Raw genomic sequence first — 13,500 nt, forward strand, 5'->3', positions numbered from 1 at the left:
ACACAGTCATGCAATGGTAAAGAAAGCCCTTCAATTTACAACTGTGGAAGTGCTCAAAGAACACTAAGTTGAAGTGAGGCAGGCCAAGTCTCAGTGCAGACGTATAGTCATAAAGAAGAAAGAAGAAGAAGAAGAAGAAGAAGAAAAGGAAGAAGAAGAAAAAGAAGAAGATGTCCGGAGTCCGAAAATGGCGACCAGAATATCTACGCAGGCGGTCAAAAATTTAAGATGGCGGCTCCAAACTCAAGATGGCGGTTGTTCAATGGAGTTTTAGGCCTTAAAGCCATGCAATATAGGTATACTTGGTATGGGGAAGATGTCCAGAGTTCAAAAATGGCGACCAGAGTATCTATTAGCGTGGGTCATCGGAACGGTTTTCTCAGATCAAAACTTTTTTGGTTCCGTTTCGGGTCCTGAGTATCTGTGCAAAATTTGAGCATGATCGGTTGTATCGGATTTTGAATGGGAAACATACTTTTTTACATTTTTGTCATAAGTTGAAAAAGTTTGTCTGAAACGTTAACCGATACTGTAAAATGATAGCCTAGGATGTTCTGAAAAACTTTGTTAAAGACCGCAAAGCGATCTGATGCTTGTGAAAATAGTTATAACCAAAGAACCGCATGCATGTGTTTATGTTTTAACATGTAGAGGAATAACAATAGCAACAAAATCATGCTGTTTCGGCAAGCAATGCCAACGCTATAACTTTTTTCATAAGCATCAGATCACTTCGCGGTCTTAGACAAAGTTTTTCAGGACACCATAGGCTATGTTTTCATTTTATCGGTTACATGACTTTAGAAAAAAATGAGCTTGTCATGAGAGAAATGCAGAAAAGTGTGTTTTTCCATGTAAAATCCCATACAAACTTCAAACGCGAGTATCTATTATGGCCGGATAAAATCCAAGATGGCGGCTCAAAATTCATGATAGCAGCTGTTTGATGGAGTTTTAGGCCCTAAAACCATGCAATATGAGGTAAGGGTAAGGGGTAAGGGGAAGTCCAAAAATGACTACAAAAATTTCCAAAATGACGACATGAAATCCAAGATGGCGGCTCCAAACTCAAGATGGCGACTGTTTAATGGAGTTTAGGCCATAAAACCCTGCAATAAATATATAGGGTAAAAAGGGGAAAGATTCCATTTTTCAAACTTTCAACTTTTTCAATGATAAATAGCCTCATTTGTTAGACTTTCAAAAAGGTTTCAGAAATCAGACAATATTTGCTCAATACTTCATTAAAAATATTCACTAAAATATTGCATTTTCATAGATTTTCAGCGATTTTAAAATTCTTTCGTAAAACGGAAGTGGTGCAAAAGGCCAAAAGGTGATACTCGGTTTCTAGTAAACCGATTTGGCTGAAATTTTGACAGTCGCCATGCAGTTACGTGAATTTTGATTTGTGTTTAATTGATTGAGTTCTGTTCACTACATCAAAAGTTACAGATATACGAAACGACAAAATAATAGGACCACTTTCAGATTGCCATTACCAAAGGATATATGTGAGTATCTGATAGTTGATGATTGATAAGCAAGTACTAAAATTAAGGATGCCATTTAAACTTGGGGACATTTATATTGAATTGACCACAAATAACCATCATAAAAATTTGATGTTAGAATTTTGTCGCACCGTATATCTGTAACTTTGAAAGTAGTGAACAGAACTCAACCAATTCAATACAAATCGAAATTCCCGTAATTTCATGTCGACAGTCAAAATTTCAGCCAAATCGGTTTACCAGAAACCGAGTACCATATCGTCAAACTTGGCCGTTTTGTATGAAATAGGACCGGTGGTCTTATTGTTTTGTCCGACACTGTATACTCAACACATGGAGAGTCTCCCCCTCTCCGCTAAACGATGGTCGTCATATTTGAATGACCCCTAACATGGATAGCGTAGACATCAACAACCATGCGCCCCCATGTGTGCCTCAATCTCTTTGGAAACACATGGCTGGTAATAAAATCACCCGAAAACCTTAAATCAAAAGATTTTCCCTGGGTTTGGCGGCCTAGCTTCAAGAAAAATGTTCAATGAAAACATATCTTGATACCAATCAGCTATAGTAATGATCAAGTCCCATTTATGAATGATTTTATGAGTTGGACCATTTTACCCCATCTTGGCATTTTGGACTCTGTTCCCCTAGGGCAGTTCCCCTGGAGTCCAAAAATGGCAATCAGAATACTCAAGATGGCGGTCTAGAATCCAAGATGTAGCTCCAAATTCAAGATGGAAGCTCCAAGTTCAAGATTGCGGCTGTTTAGGCGCCAAAACCGTGCAGTATGGGTATGTGTGGTATGGAGAAGATGTCCGAAGTCTAAAAATGGCGACCAGAATATCCAAGATGGCGGTCTAAAATCCAAGATGGCGTCTCCAACTTGAAGATGGTGACTATTTAATGAAGTTTTAGGTTCCAAAATCATATAATATTGCATATGTGTATATTGGTATGGGGAAGATGTCTGGACTGGAGTCCAAAAATGACAAAAAATATTCAAAATGGCAGCATAAAATTCAATATGGCGGCTCCAAATTGAAGATTGTGGCTGTTTGATGGAGTTTTAGGTCCTGCAACCATGCAATATGGGTATATTTGGTATGAGGAGGATGTCCGGAATCCAAAAATGGCGGCCAGAATATCCAAGTAGGCGGCGTAAAATCCAAGATGGCGACTCATAACACAGCGTAACAAAAATTAACTTTTGGTCTGTCTCAAGAGCAAATTTATGTGTCTCCGAAGGATTTTGGGCCGCTGAATCCGAATCCGGGCTCAGATTTGCTCTAACACGTCAGAATTTTGAGCTATACATCTATTTATAGGGCAAAATATGCGATTTTGGGCTTTTTTGACTGCAAGTCATTAAGCAAGGAAATATTTTTTTTAAGAAATCAAAAGGTTAATTGGTCAATTAACATCTGAATTAACGACTCATGCAAAATATTTCGTTTTGCCAAATCGAATTTGATAGTTTTAAGCGATTTATGTTAGGTACGATATTTCCCATACAAGTCACCCTCCAAAAGTTGCATGCAAGTTTTCATACTAACATAAAATGCTTAAATCTATGAAATTTGATTAGGTCCAACGAAATATTTTGCATGAATCGTTAATTTAGATGATAATTGACCAATTAACCTTTTGATTGCTTAAAAAAAATATTTCCAAGCTTAATGGCCTGCAGTCAAAAAAGCCCAAAATCGCATATTTTGCCCTATAAATTGAGGTATAGCTCAAAATTGTGACGTGTTGGAGCAAATCTGAGCCCGGATTCGGATTCAGCGGCCCAAAATCCTTCGGAGACACATAAGTTTGCTCTTGAGACAAATAAAATGTTGCGCTTTTCAAAACTCAAAATTCAAGATGGCGGCTGTTTAATGCAGTTTTAGGCGCCAAAACCATGAAATATGGGTATATTTTTTATGAGGAAGTAGTGTGGAGTCCAAAAATGACGACCAGAATATCCACGATTGCGGATTCAGATCCAAAACGGCGGCTCAAGTTTCAAGATGGCAGCTTTTTCTTAAGAGTTTGAGGCTCAAAAATTAAAAGTCAGATAAACGATGAAGTGTAGAGTTGGCCTAGATTAAAATACACAGAAATAAAAACTAAAAAAAAGAAAATATAAACGATATGATTTCTGGTGCCATGAAATGGATTTTTATTAAACCTATGAATGTTCGACATTCCTCAGCATGTCACTTAAGTTTTGTTGAACTGGGGTTTCGTTGACACGAGAAAGGTGACATCTCCGCTAGGTTGATTAATTAGGGCTTTTTACCATCATTTTGGATTTTTAGTGACCTGATTTGGCCTCTAGACATCTTGTTCATTCAAAGAAAAATCAAATTGCATGGAGAATGTTTTAAGGATATACGTCTTGAAATCGCGCTTCAACAGTGCACCAGAACTTCAGGCACACAAATCTCAAACAATAGTGTATTTTTTTTTATTTATTTCTTGCTTACTTGTAATAAGCTTTAAATAAAATGATTCGATGCACGAGAAAACAAATAAACGTGAATTGTCTGAGACTTGTTCTATGAGATGAGACTAACATTTTACAAGATAAGTAAAAAGAAAATCGTGTTAAGTACTGTTCCTTTGGATAATACTAAGAATTTGCATACTTTGACAGATACGTATTTCGACCTCAACTGTAAGGTCGTCTTCAGTGTCTTGTACTTGATTCGACTCGAGTCAAGCCCGAGCAGAGGAAAATATCAAAATAATAACAACAGAATCACAAAACCTGTTTTTATATCTCGGTTTGTTATTATTAACTTATTAAGTCATCACCGTTCCATAGCATGTTCTGTTTGGCAATCTTATTTTGTTATGATTGTGCCCTTGGTATATTTTCTTTAAATCACATTTCAATAACATGTTTTGTTGTAGCACAAGTTCAGTTATTATTGTGTCATTGAGACTGTACAAATATTTGATCATTAATATTACAACATAACTAGCTTTGCAATCAAAACAACACCATTCCAGATTTTTGTTGTTCACTGCATTCCGTGAGGAACTGTAAGAGAAAATATTATTTTGTCTTCCGTTCCTCTTCTTCTTGACATTACGTTTTAACTGTGACAGTACCAACTTATCAGCCTTTTGTTTTATAAGCACTTTGAAAAGTATACCTGTCCCAGTTTCCGTTAGGTATGAATACGAAAATAGAGAGTGTAATAGAGTGTTAGCCATTTTATGAAACATTTTGGATCAACTGATGGAATTCAACGACGAACAACACATTTTCGACAAAAATGTAAAAAAATAATTCACCAAGAACTCCATTAATTATTTTTAAACATTTTATTTTTATTGATTTCACTGCATCGATCTAAGTGGGATCCACTTGGATAAATGTATCAATCAATGAGGTAATAATGTAAATTTATCTTATAAACAATGAATGAACCACCTAATAAAGGGTTTCAAAACGACGGTAGTTTTTCATCGTAAGTTGTTTGGAAAATAAACGAAAACTATTGTTTCTCTCTGTTTTCGATAATAAATCACTTGCGACAACAATAGCGTCCCAATTATGAATGAAACATTTAATAATAGTACCTATTGTTGCGTATCTCATTGAATGCATATGGGACTTTGGAGGAAATCCTATCCGCAACAGAAAAAAAGCAAATTTTGTTTTCAGATTGTTATCAATAACGTATTCATATCAAAATTTGTTATTGAAATATTTTAAAAATTCGCTGTTATTAAGTTGTTATTGAAACTAACAAAACATGTTATTAAACAGGTCTTCCAGGAACATTTTTTTTGTTATAATTTTTGTTATTTTGCCGCTTATGACAGACAAGTTTATAACAGGATATGCTATGTGAATAACATGAAAACAACTCTTTCCGCTACTCAGTTATTTTTCCAAAATAACACATTTTATTATGCTGTTGCTATTCCCTTCTGCTCGGGAGTACAAGACACTGAAGACGACTTACTGTTGACGTCGAAATACATATCTGTCAAAGGATGCAAATTCTTAGTGGAATTCAAAGGAACAATACTTAACATGATTTTCTATTTACTTACAGATATTCCCATAACATGCCCAGGTTCATCATCATCAATACTCAATAAAATGGATTACTTTGATGAAACAGCAATCCATATCTGTTAGTGAATACCACGGTGAATACCTGAAGAATACTAATTGTTGTAAATTCACATACCTCGCCAACATTGACCCTCTCTCAGTAATCGATGACCAAGCTAATCAGCAGAAAACGGGGATGCTAAATCAACGTCAAAATCAATTTATCTCAATGGGAGGGAGTCAATGTAACGTTTTCTTACAACGGGCAGTATTTTATTACCTGCACGGTACCACACAAAGTGAACGAGCCGCCGACTCATATCTATCCTGTATCGACAAAGTGACCGTAAAGATAGGAAGAGCGAAGAAATCAGCAACGGCATGAATCGTGGCGGCAAATGGTTATATTGATTGTTGGGCGCCATTTGTCAATGGTTATCGGTGGTACCTACGATAATAGTGTCGTAAAAATAGTTACCAGGGAGGGGCCATCAATAGCCGCACTAGTTGTGGAACGTCAACTGCAGGGAACCGTACCCATCTAAAGTATATAGTGCTCCCATTTTCATCCTGGTTAACCCTCTAAAAAATCCCGCTTATATAGTTATTTCATACATAAATATACATATGTCAGTGATTGAATATGAGAGTTCTTCTAGCAAAAGTTCAAAACCCTTTACTAAATCATCAGCACTCATCAACTATTCAAACTCCTTTTTTCGGTCAACATCGCAAAGTCATTGTGACCCAAATGGATCACCTGGATAGTCCATTTTAGTTAAATTGGAAAGAATTTAAAATCCTTTGTACTTTTTTTGACTGGAAGCAGAAATCTCCCGAGGAAAAAAATAACTTCGGATATTTCTCATTAGGTTAAATTACATATTGACTTGTCCTTCTTGTGGAAGGGACGTTAACTTTTAGAATTTTGTGTAAATTTCAACAAATGCTCATTAAAATTCACCTTTCAATTGAGCTCTACAGGTTTTTATCACAATTTACTAGCATAACGATAGCGCATTGAAACTGGTTAAGTTGATCATTCAGCATGTCCCACTTTCTAACTAGGAAGCCGAGTGCGCAGAAAATCCCGTTCGATGGCATCCAGATCCAATCGACAATTTCCACGTCAATAAAATCACAATCGGAAAAGTTGAACGCCTCTGGAAGCGACAAACTTGTCGGCCAAGTTCGCTCTGCTCTAACTAGATTGCATAAGATTGGCATCGACGACCGGTAGCAGCACTGCAGCAGCGCAGCAAAGAAAACGGCCCGAACCCATCAAACTAGTCACACACATGCCCGCTTAATGAAAAGACATTGAAAAGGCCAATCAACGATGGAAAGCAGATCAGCCCATAAATTACACCTGATTAGGCTTCTCCGGACGAGTCGTGTTCTTTCCTTCTGGAACTGGATGCTGCTCACGCTAAAGTGAACCGATCGACGACGACAACGACGACGGACGGCGGGGTTCGATCTTCTTGGGCGATGACACTAGGAACTAGGAACGAACGAATGGAAAAACCGCGACTATGTCAGGTGTTTACGACTCACCACCAGTCAGTGACTGGTCGCCGAAGAAGCGATGGATCGTGGATGCGGATAAATAGATAAACCACGAACAAGAAATGAACCAACCGGAGATGCAATCGAGAAGTGACGGGAGCAATTTATGATCGCTTAGAGGAAATTTTAGCAAGTCCAGTAAACTGTGTTCGGGCATCAGAAATTTAAATCTAAAACAATGTTTACTTAGGTGGAGTTGGTATCTTTAGTATAACCATATAGGGGAGCTTACGTATTCTCGGCAGTTTTGTTCTCTTCGTCATGGGCTTTTTTTGAACCCTGTAAGTCTAAGAGTTGGCCTCAAATCCTTCCCAACCAAGCTGAGTTATATGCCCAAATTTCAGGCAAATCGGCCTACAAAAACCCCCCCATGACGAAGAGTACAAACCTGCCGATAATACCCATCGTCACCCTATATACGGCAAAGATCTCAGAATCCCATGGATATCAGGTGATTTGTAAAGACCAATTGAGCATACTCAGTTAGGTGAGGAGATAGCGTCTCTCTCTCTCTTCTTGGCGTAACGTGCTCACTAGGACAAAGCCTGCTTCTCAGCTTAGTGTTCTATAAGCACTTCCACAGTTATTAACTGAGAGCTTCCTCTGCCAATGACCATTTTGCATGTGTATATCGTGTGGCAGGCACGAAGATACTCTATGCCCAAGGAAGTCAAGGAAATTTCCTTTACGAAAAGATCCTGGATCGACCGGGAATCGAACCCGTCACCCTCAGCATGGTCATGCTGAATACCCGTGCGTTTACCGCCTCGGCTATAGGAGATAGCGTCTTGAATCGATTACAAACTTTTGGACATAAAAATACAAAACATTTAATAATAGGCGGATAGTCATGGGTTCGATTGCCAGCCTACGCAATCGCAATTTGTTTTTGGTTGCTTTTTCCTCCGAGAGCGACAAACAAGGACCCTTTTCTGGGTTTATCATTCTATCGTGGATATACGTAGTTGCAGCCAGTTCAAACAGTTTTATAATATGAAATAGAATACTTGCAGGTACTGCACCATGTGGAAGGGCAACTGACGATTGTAAGCGCCCACGTAGTGCCCTAGTGGACAATAGAGCTGTGAATTAGACTTAGCCGTTTATAGCAAGAAATTGGCATCCTTGTCCCACCGATGCAATGTTTTCGTAGCCAGTATAACAGCCTATAACATCGGCTTAAGCCTTTTGATTAAAAATAGTGATCACAATTATTTTTTTTGTCATACAGTAAACTTTTTGATAAATTTGATTCTGGCAATCTTGCTTTAGTATTTTACTCGCCAACTTGCTAACTAAGCTAAAGTAATCATTCTAAAAACGTTTAAACAGTGATTAATCATTGACGTCCTAATAGCCTAACAAGGTAGAACGGAAGGTAGACGATGGCTACACTCACAGCGATCACCGGGCGGCTTAAAGCCTGTATCCGCAATAATCGGGACACATAAACACAGCTGTAACTCTGCCATAGATACATTAAAATTGCTCAAATTTGGCCTTATAACATCTTAAGATGTGTTCATTTCACCTACAAAATTTCATGTGAATCGGTGCAGTACTTTTTGTTGTAGCAATGAAAGAGTAGACTGTGTGCCATTGAATTTTGTACAGCCCCTACTTTTGCTTGTCAGCGCTGTAACTATTGAATTTGGCAAAGGAAATGGCTGAAATTTTGAACACAAGTCACTCAATCTATATTCGTTGCATAGGCAAAATTTCAAAAAAATCTAAGAACTATCAACGATTTTATAATCGAAACATGTATTGGGACTGAACGTGATTTTAGCCCCTCAGATAGCAATTAGTCAGTACCCTTTATTGTTTCGATTGTACTATAGAAAGTACTATACCAATAATCACCAAATTTTGCATACATGATAAACACATAATCAACTGCGTTCTGTGAAAATTTCATGAAAATTGGCTGAGAAATTCAAAAGTTATGAATAGGCAAAAATCGCCCATGAAAAACACGAGAAATTTGCACTAACACTCGCCCCTATCAACAGCAGTAGCTTTCAAACCAATTGTTAAAAGTTGATGAAATTTCGCAAGAAAGTGTCTCTATAAGTATCATAACTGCTAACGAAATTTCATAATTATCATCACAGAACTTTGAACTGTAGCGTAAAAGTACCATCTACTAAGCGAATGAAAATTGGTCATGATTGTACAAAATGCTTAAAACCACGTCTATTTGTTTTTCATCCACAGTTAAAAGTAATGCATCGATTTTTATGAAATTTGGCACAAATGATAAACATACACCAAAGAGTTCTCAGTCAAACTTTTGGCCAATTTTACCGATGCATTACAGAGCTACAGCCGTACTTCTGTGTCCCGATTATTGCGGATACAGGCTTTACTGGTGTACTCAATTGCAGACCTGCACCCCGCTTACCTACAGGCTAGGCAGCGGATGCAGCAAGCACGATCTACATGGTTTATGAACAGTCCCAAAGCAAAAAGACATGCTTTGAGGGTCTCTGTTTGAGTGTCAATGCGAATCCATGAGGTGATACCTACAGGATCGTGATGGCCAACACAGAAAAAAATATGTAATTAAAATTCAGCGACAAATCATGCACATAAAGGGAATGCTAGAGTTATTGCATTTTTACATGAGATAAAATGTGAAATTACATTTCCATCGTGTAAATTTCCGCCAACCATCGCGTAAACCATCATGAACTCCAACCAGCTACGTGACTGATAGTGGAAATTTACACCATGGTAACGTAATTTTACATAATGTCTCATGTAAATATGCACTAACTCTTGCATTCCCTTTATGTGCATGATTTCTCGCTGATTTTTACATGAATATTTTTTTCTGTGAAAACAAGAGGTTTAATGGCTCCTACAGAGCAATCTCCAGAGATGTTGGAGGGGTTCATCGAGGGGCTTTTTCCGCGCCATGATCCTAGGGCTCCTTTCGTAGGACACACAGAAAAAATATGTAATTAAAATTCAGCGAGAAAACATGCACATAAAGGGAATGCTAGAGTTAGTGCACATTTACATGAGATATCATGTAAAATTATATAACCATCGTGTAAATTTCCGCCAACCATCGCGTAAACCATCATGGACTCCAATCGGTTACGTGACTATTAGCGGAAATTTACACGATTGTAACGTAATTTTACATGATATCTCATGTAAATGTGCACCAACTCTAGCATTTTCTTTATGTGCATGATTTCTCGCTGAATTTTACATGAATTTTTTTTTCTGTGCTGCCGGGGACTACGGTTGACGATGAGGAGAGGATCACCGACGTGGAACTTGCGGTGATAGCAAATTCCCTTAGCGTAGGTAAGGCCCCAGGTCCAGACGGAGTTCCGAACCTGGCGTTAAAAGTAGCTATTGCAGAGGCTCCGTAGATGTTCAGGTCTTTTATGCAGAAATGCCTGAACGAGGGAGTTTTGGAAGCGGCAGAGCCTGGTTCCATTACCAAAGCCGGGGAACATAATAAAAATGGCCACCCGGGTCCCATCGGCATATAGACCAATATGCTTAATCGACACGGTGGGAAAGGTGCTCGAAAAGATCATCCTCAATAGAATGTTGAGGCACACCGAGGGTGGTTGACCGTAGACGTTATCCTGTTGGTAACAAAAACCGCCGAGATAGCGATCCAGCGATACAGCGAAGCTTCCGGCGGAAGGGGCAGTCGTCGGCTTCGCTGACTACATTATGCTGTCGGTTTACGGTGAATCGATCGAAAAAGTGTGGCCATCTCGATCGCAATTGTAAATGAGTAAATAAGTAAATGAGATCCATGAAATTAGAATTGGCTCACCACAAAACTGAGGTGGTGGTAGTGAACACGTGCGCAGCTACCTTCTACTCCTTCCGCTCTCCTTAAAGGAGATCTAGCTACCTTCTACCTAGCTACCTAGCTACCTTCTACCGAATTAGCTAAACTCGTCACTAACGCTTTTGATTATGATTATTAAGGCTCATATCAAATGCAACAAATTGCAAGAGAAAAGAGTTCCGCCAGAGCCCCGTACTAACGCGGTAAGGGTTACTGTGGTCAAATTACTATGGAGGGTGTCCTGTCCAAGTGCCCAAGAGGCTCCGAACGATCAAGCATTTTCTCCTCCTCAATCATTCATTGCGGGTCGTTTGACACCTTGAACTGGGGATACCTTGTTTGGTGGACTCTTACCGCCGGAACAGGTCATCCGTACTGCCATTCATAACCAAAAGCGGAAATCAATGGTGATAGTTTTCGAAGTAGATTCTAAATTCCAGGTGCCAATTTTCGGAACGGATTTTCCCCGATAGAGCATCCAATTTGGCTGCGATTGTGCGAGAAAGTCCCTGAAGAAGGTTCGAAACGTCGGACAAAATAAAATAAATGGTGTTTTATTTTTGTCTAGACTGACAAGTTACCACGAAACAGATTCTAAACCAACAGCTACACAGCCTTCCCTGAAACCCCCTTAGACTCCCTAAAATGCCTCTGATACCCCCTGGAACACCGCTTAGACCCACTAGAACGCCCATGGAGTTTTTTTTTTTATTATCGTACATTGGGCCGAAGGATCTCAGATTTTCATGAAACTTTTTTTCACAGACAGGGCTAAATTGAGAAAAATTCAGGGTCGCCTATTTTCCCGGAAAACTCTGGTGGATTTTTTTTTTGTTTTCCCTGACACTGCTTACTTTGAAAAACCATAACTCAAGAACGAAGCATCGTGGAAGTAAAGTTCTTTTTTCTAGAAAATGAAAGCAAATGTTCTCAGGAATGCAAAAAAAATGACGTGGAAAAAGTTTTCCACAAAGTTTTTCACAGTTGAGAAAAATCGTAAAGAAAAGCTATGCCCAAACTCGAGGAAAATTTTCAAAAAAAATATATTAAAACTTTGTTTCTACGATGCTTTGTCCTTGACTTATGATTTTTCAAGGTAAGCAGTGTCAGGGGACGGTAAAGGCTGGGTATGCTGCGCAATCCAGATCCCATTGTGATCCACTAGCCTCTGCCCAGCAACTCCTATCCCCACCTCCACGCGGTACCGGCCGGAAACTATGTGCAACCTTAGGGAAGATCGGGTAACCAACTCCGGTGGGAATTTTGTTCGTAGGCTGACAGGGAAGGGGGGGGGGGTTTGCTTCGGTAAACCTGAGCGTCTGTTTTCCAGGAGGAGCGGCTCACAACAGCGTCTGATCCCCATGTTAGGGGCGGCTGATCTACGTCCGAGTGCCAGGGAAGGACTCTAAGCTCAACTGTGCACTATGGTCCTCCGGAAAGTAGGGGGTTGGTGTCAGGCCCTCCGAGCCAGCCGTAAAAAACCATTGTAACGGAAAATCAGCAACAGAATAATACGAACCGAGACCAACGGCAACGACCCCAGCGAACAAAAAGGACTTGCGATTGGAAACTCGGTACGTGGATCTGCCGATCTCTCAACTTCATTGGGAGCACCCGCATACTCGCCGATCTACTGAAGGACCGCGGGTTCGGCATCGTAGCTTCTTCAACTTCAGCATAATAAACGTGCACAGCCCACACTCCGGAAGTACTGATGATGACAAAGACGCATGTTACGCGCAGCTCGAACGCGAGTACGATCGCTGCCCAAGCCACGACGTCAAGATCATCATAGGCAGTGCCTAAAAAATTCAGCCCAATGATGTTCAATCAGTGCGAAAACGCACACAAATAAACGAATTCAGTCTCCCACCAACATGACACAGAGAATGAACATGACAAAGAGAAAGCAAGACAATGAGAGCGACGCCTCGTAGTGTAATCAACTGTAGCTGAAGTTCTGTTTTGATCTTCAGTCCGAGCTCGGTGAATATGAATATGATTTTTTTTTAATTTGGAAATGACTTTTTGTGATTTTAGGCTATTTAAGGCACGCAAATGTCGATATGTTGCCCTAATTCTAATAATTATGCTTGTTTTAAGTGAATGGTATGCTCCAGCAGCACTTTTTGCTTTTAAATCGTTTTTAAACCAAAAAATATCAATTGAAGATGAATATGCTGACTTTGAATATCAGTCCGTGGAAGAAATTCAGCAGACAGCAAGGTAATGAATTTTTCATCGCTTGAACTTCAGAGAGTAGCGCAGGGGTTGTCGAGGCGATAATCAAAACAAAAACAAATCTGCGACGCAAGAGCCTCTGGGTGTCTGTTGGGATGACTGTAATTTGACAAATTAAGACACTGATCATAGGTGATTTGAACGCTCAGGTAGGCCAGGAGGAGGAATTTAAACCGACGATTGGTAAGTTCAGCGCCCACCAGCAGACGAACGAAAACGGCCTACGACTCATTGATTTCGCCGCCTCCAAAAATATGGCCTTACGTAGCACCTTTTTCCAACACAGT

Source organism: Aedes albopictus, chromosome 2 (genome assembly GCF_035046485.1).
Source record: "Aedes albopictus strain Foshan chromosome 2, AalbF5, whole genome shotgun sequence".
Taxonomy (NCBI): Eukaryota; Metazoa; Arthropoda; class Insecta; order Diptera; family Culicidae; genus Aedes; species Aedes albopictus.